Here is a 9,948-nt window from a genome sequence, read left to right as displayed (position 1 = left end):
AGTGGTTTGCAAAAGTATTCATCTTGTTCAGTCCTTGACAGGCAGCTAAACACCTCATTTCAAACAAGACTCTGATTGCATGTTTTAACCAGGTTTATTGCCGGAGATAAAGGGAAAACAGACAATACAATCAAAACATATGAATTACATCTCCACAGATGTGTAAATAACCAAAATGAAATGTTACCAATAAATTTTGTGACGTGTACACTAAACCTACTTTCCAAATAACCACGTGTAATACAAGCACACCATCTTACCCAAAAAAAAGCATGGCTACTGAAAACAACATGCTAAACAAAGATGCTACATGAAATGCATTCCTAATCAGCAAATAATGCTCAATTCACCGCACCGTATCATTTGATATGCATAACATGCCAACAGGAGATGCTAAATATTTGTTTTTTTGTGAATCAAACAAGAAATTATACAAAAACCCAAAACTTGAGCGCACATAACTATTCAACCCCCCAAAGTCAGTACTTTGTAAAGCCACCTAAAGGCTCTAGCATGGTTGCCGCGTCTGTTAGCGCGAGCGGTGTTGATGACGTCACGATTTCATGCCGGCTACATATAGTGGCGCAAGTCGATGCGCCAGTAGTTGCAATTTTCTCCGTCACAGAGGTGGCGCAGATACGTGAAGGTTACCGCTACTCTACAACCACGAAAGTGGAGAAGAAAACAATGCCGCTGTCAAGAGCAGGAATACTGTAATTAATGATACTGCTGCAGTATTCGGATAATTTTAATTTTGTAATTCAGTTAATAGAGGTGAAGGTTTGAAGCCCCTGGCATCAACAGAGTCTCTGCCCTCTTCTTTGCCTTCACGTATCTGTCCCGTAGCTTCTTCCACACATTCTTACAGAACTTTACCTCTTTCCCCAAAGTTCTGCCAATCTCTGTCCACCAGTTTTGGGAGTTTACGTGCTCCCTGTGCTGTTTCACTGCAGTTTCGTACAGCTGTCTGTACAAACGCACCTCCTGACTGAGCCTGGTCTCACATCGGTCCATCTGGTTTGTCATTCTCGGCGCAGCCAAGTTACAAAAATCGACTGGTGCACGACAGGGCTGCGTCTATGGCAAGCCGAAAGTGCCTAAATGCGCATCTAAGTATCACATTAAGATTGAAATTCACCCGCTAAAAGCACCCGTTTCCCTGAAATTTCGCCGTTTTTTTCGCCGTCTTTCACCAACAAGCGCCGCTTTTTACGTCCGCAATGATGGTTCCGCAAGACGCGCGTCGTGGACGCGTTGTCTAGGTAAGGACGCGCGTAAGGAATGTGCGTGTTGACCTGACACTACGCGCGTTCAAGACGTGTGTTTTCCTAATATGATAATAATGTCCTTCCTTCTTTTCCGACAGCCAATGCATTTGAAGTGGTTGCGCCCAATCGCTGATCAAGGCAGCCAGACAAAGATAGTTCAGCACAGATCTGCTTTGTGGAAAACTCTGCACAGATCTCTGTGTGGCAATGTTGCCAAAGTTCACTGCATTGTCGTTTCACAAAGCTTTAATTTTAGGAATACAACTCCTACACATGCACTTCGCTGTTATTTTGAATCCATTTCCATGCATTTTTTCGTGTAAAAGTGTTTTCCATCAACATACATTGCTAACTAATGTTTTGTGCTTTAGAAGTCGTATCTGTAATAGTTCCTCTTGGCTTCAGAAAGTGGTGGTACAGTGATTAGAGTAACTACTTTGGCATGCAAATCTCTTGCATCAGTGCAGGTTCAAATCCCGCAGTGGCAATTTCAAGTTTTCCCCTCATACTCTCTCTTGTCTCTAACCAAGCCCGTTTCTTAAGTTTTTTCTCTTTAGGCTATCCCTTGACCGAAGGCAAGCGTCCATGTTTCAACATGCCTCTTAAAATCGCACCTTCGAATCCCGTGTGAACTCTTGCTTAAATGAGTTATGTTATCTGTAATCAATCAGGAGCAGTCGCTCTATAAACTTCAATGAACTCTCGCTAAAATTTAAGTTACTGTTATGTTATCTGTAATCGATCTGGAGCAGTTGCTCCATACATTTCAATTATGCACCCCCCCCCCATCAAATTAAGCTGTATCTAGTTTTTATGTGGTATTGGACAAAAATGATTTATTTTTCATATCCATCCGTTCCTGTTAACAGGCCTAACTATTCTATAAGGAGTAGCCACACTGAACTTACCATTACCCAGGAGATGTTCCAGCTTGACTATTATGTTTTATTCAGCTTCAAATTAATTCAATCCCCATCAGAAAACATGTAAAATTACCAATGACTAAACTAACAATATAGCCTGTGTTTCTGTGTACATGTAGTTCATAATGCTGAAGGAACTGAACCAGAAAAAAAATTATTTATTTATTAATTATTTATATATATTTATTTATATTTACAATATTAACAGTCTTTCTCACTCCCTCCGCCCCACCTTCTGAGCTGCATGTAGAACAGCACTCATTTGTGTGAGGTGATACCTTAATGTAGTATAGTAGATTTGAATCCGTTTAATGATCCCAAAGTAAACGAAGGTAACTAGCAGCCTACGCATAATACACATTTCAAGACTATCAAATGCACTTAAAACCTGTATAAAGGCAGATGGAATAGACGATATACTCCAAACATGTCACAAACAGATGGAATGTATTGCCCACAGCTAAATGCATACAGACAGTAAAACACACTGCGCAAAAAGAGCAAAACATGTGGGTCAACCAACAAAATCATATCACTTCTTCTCATTTCCCCTTTCTGAGGTGGGGGAGCTGCTACGGCACAGCCAGTCAGGCAGAGGTGCAACGGAGTGGTGTAAAGCACAGAGTGGTAGTGGTGTGCGTTGGTGTGATGCGCCTGGGTGTGGAGATGGTGGAGCCCTGTTGTGAGGTTGGCTGTCATTTGGAGAAGAGGCACAGCTGCTGGCGGTGGTCGGATAAGTCTGGGTGCGGAGACAGTGGGACCCTCCATCTAATGTTGCTGGTGCCATCCTCTGAGAACTGGCTCCGTGCCTGTCAGAAAAAAAAATCCATGTTAGGGTCAGTGACAAGTGACCAAAGATACATTAGAAGAGATACAAAAAGGCATATATACACAAAATTGAACCAAAATACATTAAACACAAAGCTATTTACAATATATGGATATATACAGTACAAGGACAATGAGGCTATCTGCCTACATCAGGTGTCTGATCCACGAGAGCGAGCGCACACGCAGACAGGGCAGTATTGCAGATATAACCCTTTCAATGTCAATGTCCCTCGACCGAAAGTGGAGTTTTGTTCGCCGGTTGAATATTCCACAGAAGGGGTAAAAAAAGGGTATATCCAGTGCAAATGAAACGGGTCCAAAAGGACACTTCACCACGGACGGTATCAGTCCACAAAAAAGTGCTGAAGCACCGAACAGAGCAAAGCCGCTCGGCTGTGTCCAGGCGCTGTCGATAAAGTCCTGTAATCTCCTCTTGAACGAATGGGGAGCACCACAATGATTACATTTAATGCCCTACACAGCATATACAAATAACAAGATGGACGTGAACAAATAAATGAAATAAAAACAGTTGTCCATCACAAAATAAACATGTTCAGTTCCGTGATTATTTAGATAGTGCAGTGCAACAGTCCTTGGTTGTGGAAAATAGTGCGGAATATGCACTGGAAGATGTTCTAGAGTCTTGTAGTGAAAAAATTCTAGCATCCTTGATTGAAAGGAGGACATGGGGGTTTAGGCAATCCAGCCCCCAATGATGATGTCTGACTTGGTGCCCTTAGGTGCGTTAAACAGTTGAATGAATGGCCCATTAGAAAAGGGATCTCCGTAGCCTGTCTGTCCTGCGTAAGAGGGCACGGAGTCTGTGGCTGTGAACACAAATTAAACAGCAATATTAAAAATCAAAAACAAAAAAACCCACAATAAGTAACCCAACTGTCTGTACAATCAGTGTCACTGTTTGTTATATTTATAGGTCCGACTGGCCCATGACAAGAAGCATTTATTTGGTCGGTTTGTGCACTTGGAACTTCAAGAGGGCAACATGTTGAACGGTACAAGGTATGGTGGAACATTATCATGCAAACACTCACACACAAAAAACTTAACTGGAAAGAAACCAATGTGGAGGGACAAGAAGGACCTACTTGTGCATCACAATGCGTCCAGGAAGGACACGAGATCCCGCATGAAACTTTGGCATGTCATGCTAATAGAATGACAATAAAGTGGCCACATGTGTTCCAAAAAAAAAAGTGTGTCTGTCTGACTTGTTTTCTGTATGTTTCCTGCATATGAGTAACCTTTTCCCAAGCTCATAATGCTTTCTACACCCATGGAGGAACTACTGTTACGATTAAATGTGACACATTAGTCACATAGTAGACCTGTTCTCTGGATACACCCCCGACGGAAGGTGCTGCACCCATACCTCGTCTCCTACTCCACAATGAAAATGTAATTAGACTCTCACACATTTGGATCTTGTTCTAGTACACAGATGTTAGGGTATTGGTTAGGGATCAAGGGTGGTGTGAAATAGATAAATAAAAGTTCCTAATAAATAATAGACATGAAAGAATCTATACTGTCATCTTGACCAGGTCTCTCTTGAAAAAGAGACACGTAGCCTAAATAGTATCTCAGCAAGAACCTGGTTTAAATAAAATAGTATTATAAATCACACCTTTTCCAGCCAAAGAAGAATTAAATATTGTATGTGTGTGACACATGTATGAAAGCCTTTTTCCTTTTATTTAAACAAAGTATGTTGTAAAAGTATGTTGATTTCAGTTGAGCTGCCTTGTTGCTGCTCTGCCAGTAGCCTACTCGTTATGTGGCGCCATCTGCAGACTGAAAGAATTGTAGACTGAAAGAACATTCCTGTGATGTGGTAAAGAAAAAGTTTCAATCCACAAAAGTACAAAAAGACAGCAACATGGTGAACATTAAAAAAAAAAAGCCAAATTATGTTTAGCAGAGAAAGAGTGAGAGAACACGAGCTGGGGTCTTATAATTGACATATATGAAGGACAAAGGAGTTTGAACTTGTTTTGACTGAAGGAATTCATTTTATAGCAAAAATACCAATTTGGCCTTAACTCGCAAAAGTAAGACTATTCCTGTTTTTCTTTCTCATACAAGGTCATTTAAAGAGGTTTATGCATGGAACCTACTTAGAATTGATATATATGAAGGACAAAGGAGTTTGAACTTGTTTTGACTGAAGGAATTCATTTTATAGCGAAAATACCAATTTGGCCTTAACTCGCCAAAGTAAGGCTATTCCTGTGTTTCTTTCTCAAACAAGGTCATTTAAAGAGGTTTATGCATGGAACCTACTTAGAATTGATACATATGAAGGACAAAGGAGTTTGAACTTGTTTTGGCTGAAGGAATTGGTGTTTATAAGCAAAAAAATGAATTTCGTCTTAACTCCGCAGAAGAAGGCTATTCCTGTTTCTTTCTCATACAAGGTCATTTAAAGAGGTTTATGCATGGAACCTACTTATAATTGACATATATGAAGGACAAAGGAGTTTGAACTTGTTTTGACTGAAGGAATTCATTTTATAGCAAAAATACCAATTTGGCCTTAACTCGCAAAAGTAAGGCTTTTCCTGTTTTTCTTTCTCAAACAAGGTCATTTAAATAGGTTTACATATGGAACCTACTTAGAATGGATATATATGAAGGACAAAGGAATTTGAACTTGTTTTGACTGAAGGAATTGGTGTTTATAGCAAAAATACCAATTTGGCCTTAACTCGCAAAAGTAAGGCTATTCCTGTTTTTCTTTCTCAAACAAGGTCATTTAAAGAGGTTTATGCATGGAACCTACTTTGAATGGAAATCTATGAAGGACAAAGGAGTTTGAACTTGTTTTGACTGAAGGAATTCATTTTATAGCAGAAATACCAATTTGCCTTATCTCGCAAAAGTAAGACTATTCCTGTTTTTCTTTCTCATACAAGGTCATTTAAAGAGGTTTATGCATGGAACCTACTTAGAATTGATATATATGAAGGACAAAGGAGTTTGAACTTGTTTTGACTGAAGGAATTCATTTTATAGCGAAAATACCAATTTGGCCTTAACTCGCCAAAGTAAGGCTATTCCTGTGTTTCTTTCTCAAACAAGGTCATTTAAAGAGGTTTATGCATGGAACCTACTTAGAATTGATACATATGAAGGACAAAGGAGTTTGAACTTGTTTTGACTGAAGGAATTGGTGTTTATAAGCAAAAAAATGAATTTCGTCTTAACTCCGCAAAAGAAGGCTATTTTTGTGTTTCTTTCTCATACATTGGAAACTGCTTATAGTGATCACGTTGGTCCAGAGCCAATTTGAACACTTTAAGCGGTTCCTAAAACCGAATTTGTATTATTTTATTTTTTTTGCTATTTTATTTTTTACTTCCTTGATTCCTTCCTGGACGTCTTTTTCTGCCTTATGCTTCTGCCTCGCTAGCTAACGTAACGAGTTGACACCGGGCAGCAAGCCGAGATGCTGCTGCGAAGCTTGGTATTCCTCAGGCTACCTTGTGTAGTCTAATTAAGCAACGAGAGACAGTCATGAATGCTAACGACGGAGAAAGAAAACGACGGCACCCGGGAAAAGTACCTGAGGAATGCCAAGCTTCGCCGCAGCATCTCGTTGGCTCGTTTTTGGTAATTTGTCATACGCCTCGAGGAGACTACGTTTTTCATTCAGAGAAAATGACTTCCTTTTTACAGCCATGATTCGCGCGCTTGCTGCCCGGTGTCAACTCGTTACGTTAGCTAGCGAGGCAGAAGTATAGGGCAGAAGCAGACGTCCAGAAAGGAATCAAGGGAGTAAAAAATAAAATAGCTACACGTAGTTATAAAATTATTTTTGCACATGTTTACGTTCATAAAATGGCCAAAAATGAACATTATAAGCGGATTTCTTGATTACTATAAACAAATTATTTAAACAGCATTTGTATAGAAATGATTCTGTCCCAAGCCTTTTGATCTATATAAGCGGTTGATTACTATATCCGTGACCACTATAAGCGGTTTCCACTGTACAAGCGAGTTTAAGTTGAGTTAACATCTTACTGAGGTGCTTTTGTTGAGTATTTGTTGGCTGATTGAGCATTTTATTCTGCACAGTTATGTGCTGGCATGTTGTGGGCTAAAATCATGACCATTGATTCATCTATGTAGGCTATAGCCTTCTGTGCTGTGTTGACTGTTTTGGCAATTTGCGCACTTCTGTGCTGGCATATTTTGGACTTGGGTTATTAGTGTTGTTGGCTGTTTGGACATTTAAAGTAAAATCATCCTGGCAACGTTATGTGCATCTGCATTCTCTCTCTCTCTCTCATATACACATGCGCGCGCGCCCAGCTCTGATAAAACAGCAAGCATATTCCCATACATTCCTCTGACCAAGCACCACAAAACGTGCACTTCTCTGGGTTCAGTGTTCCTCATAGTGCTTTAGTACTGGTACAAGCAAGCAGCTTCAGTTGCGTTACCACCGACCACCGATGTACCTTTCTTGTGCATTTTATTCTGCGCTGTTCTGTGCTGGCTGACATGACTGATGGCATTATGTGCGTGTCCGTGTATACTGTGCATAGCCTCGGCTATGCATCATGTCCGACCTAAAATTTTGGTGACCCCCTCTTGCGATTGTGGCCCCCCCTTGTTCAAACACGTTCCGCGGTATATGTAATTTTCCATGGTGCTATGAAGTCTCCGTGTGCAGCGTTAGCATTTTAGTATTAGGTTAGCCAAGGAAAGGTTAAGCTAGTTATTTGCTTTTTTTTTAGCAACTCTAAAAATAACATTCTGTATATGCTCAGTGTCAAATGTAGTTGATGGAAAGGTGATAGTGAGAGGCTCGATGAGGAGGAATGAGGAGCCCCACAGACTACAGGTTTCTGCTTAGTTATTGGGCCCGTCCGAGGGGGGCGGGCATAATCCCAAATGGGCAACGCCTTTTTTCAGTGTGACGTAGAATGTACAGGCTCTTTCTGATTCGCTCGTTGCTCTGCATTGTTTATGTAAATTCGGGAACACAGCCTGTGGAGGTGACGCAACACTTGGAAGCCTAGTATATGTATGTAACTAGGGGTGACCCTCCCTTTTTCAGAAGGAGCGAGTAAAACCGGTTTTTAGTGAAAGTTGGCCTTTAAAGAAGTTAAATAAGATAGCATTTTAAACACAGATCGTCTTTTAATCCTCTTACTCTTTTTAGCCTCTTTTTACCCAAAAAGCAATGGATTACTAATCTACTGATCATAATGCATTTGAACTTAGCAGTTTTAACTTTTCCCTTTTGACATTTTTAAGTATCCATGAATCTAAATCCATCCTTTAAATGTATTCAGGATTGCCTTGTTTTTATCATCCTTACATGTATAGTTGCGTTTCTTTAGTTGCACTGGCACCGACTGATTGATTTTTCGAGACAGTGAAAGTGGTGATATGATAACCACAGTTTTTGTTTCGTTTTTTATACAAGACATGAGTTGCGGGAGCGCAGAATTCTAGGTGGACATTTCTTTCGGGAGTCTGTTTCAGCCGGTCAGACATTCTTTGAGACGCAGCTAAGCTAAGCTTCAACTTTGGCCTGCCCAGGAGCAGGCTAGTTCACGGTATAAATTACCACGGTTACTTGGTGCGCATTCAAATAATCCATGTTCGTGGAACGGAACTCTCTATTAGATTAGCCAGAACTATCGAGAAAAGCCAGACTTTCCGCTAATCCAGCTTCGTGGAATACCCCCCAGGATGGACTGGCGACCCTTCCAGGGTGTACCCCACCTCTCACCCAATGAGAGCTGGAATAGGCTCCAGCCCCCCATGGCTCTGAGTTGGATTAAGCAGGTATAGAAAATGCAGGGCTCTCAAGTCTCACGCAATGAGCGTGAAACACACGCATTTCAACAAGTTCACACGCTCACATGCCACACATGCCATTTCTCACGCTGAGAAATGATCAACTTCGTCGCACAGAAATTCTAATGGCCTATACTATAAACGAGTCAATGGCAGGTTACTGTGCGCTCGTACAGCTCAGAACTATAGCTCTGGTACAGCTGTCTTGATTTAGCAACCCATCGGCAAATCACAAAATAGAATTTCTTGTTGCTGGGTGAGGTCTGAAATGGCTTTCAGCTGCAAGCACGCGTTCCATGAATGCACAGCGGACATAACCTATTATGCTCTGAATGCGTGCAGAAGTTGTAGACAAGCTGGAGGTGGAAGAGAACCGTCAGGATAATCAACAGGTCATATCTTCATTTATTTTAATCTTTTATTAGTTACTATAGTTTTCCTACTCCTTGTAAAAGACCAGTACCTACCGATTAAAGTGTTCGTTGGAGTAGTAGGTCTAAATATTCAGCACACACCCTTTGACATGAGCAACTTAAAGTGATGGTTCGGAGTAGATTGAGTAGTAGTAGTAGTAGTCATTTGAACCGTGACATCCAGCCAAAGTAAGATGAGGGTTGATCTACTACTGTAGACAACAAAGTATATGCTATATTCTACATGAACTTTTATGTTGTAGAGTTGTGAATTTATTTTATCAATGGAGAAATTGAGCAGCCTTACTTTGTTGTCTACAGTAGTAGATCAACCCTCATCTTACATTGAAGCTCCCAGATCAAGGAAGTGACGTCGACGCAGCTTTAGCAGCAGAGAAGCTATTAGGCTTGTGTTGATAATAATAAACTCCTGGACTATGTACAAACTTCCAAATGCATCGTTTTGTGAGTACAGACCATATTTGTACTACTGTAGAAGTTTGATGTCATGGCATGTGATTTTAGTGTGGTAATTTTGGAGATACTGCCAGGTTCCATTAGCGCTTGTACTAAGCTATTCGGGATAACTCAGTAACTCAGCTGATGTTCAGCCAATATCGGAAAAACTTCGGTTGGGCTACTTGGCTGGATGTCACGGTTCAAATGAATCTACTC

The sequence above is a fragment of the Odontesthes bonariensis genome, chromosome 23 (assembly GCF_027942865.1).
Source record: "Odontesthes bonariensis isolate fOdoBon6 chromosome 23, fOdoBon6.hap1, whole genome shotgun sequence".
Taxonomy (NCBI): domain Eukaryota; kingdom Metazoa; phylum Chordata; class Actinopteri; order Atheriniformes; family Atherinopsidae; genus Odontesthes; species Odontesthes bonariensis.
This window is presented reverse-complemented; position numbering follows the sequence as displayed.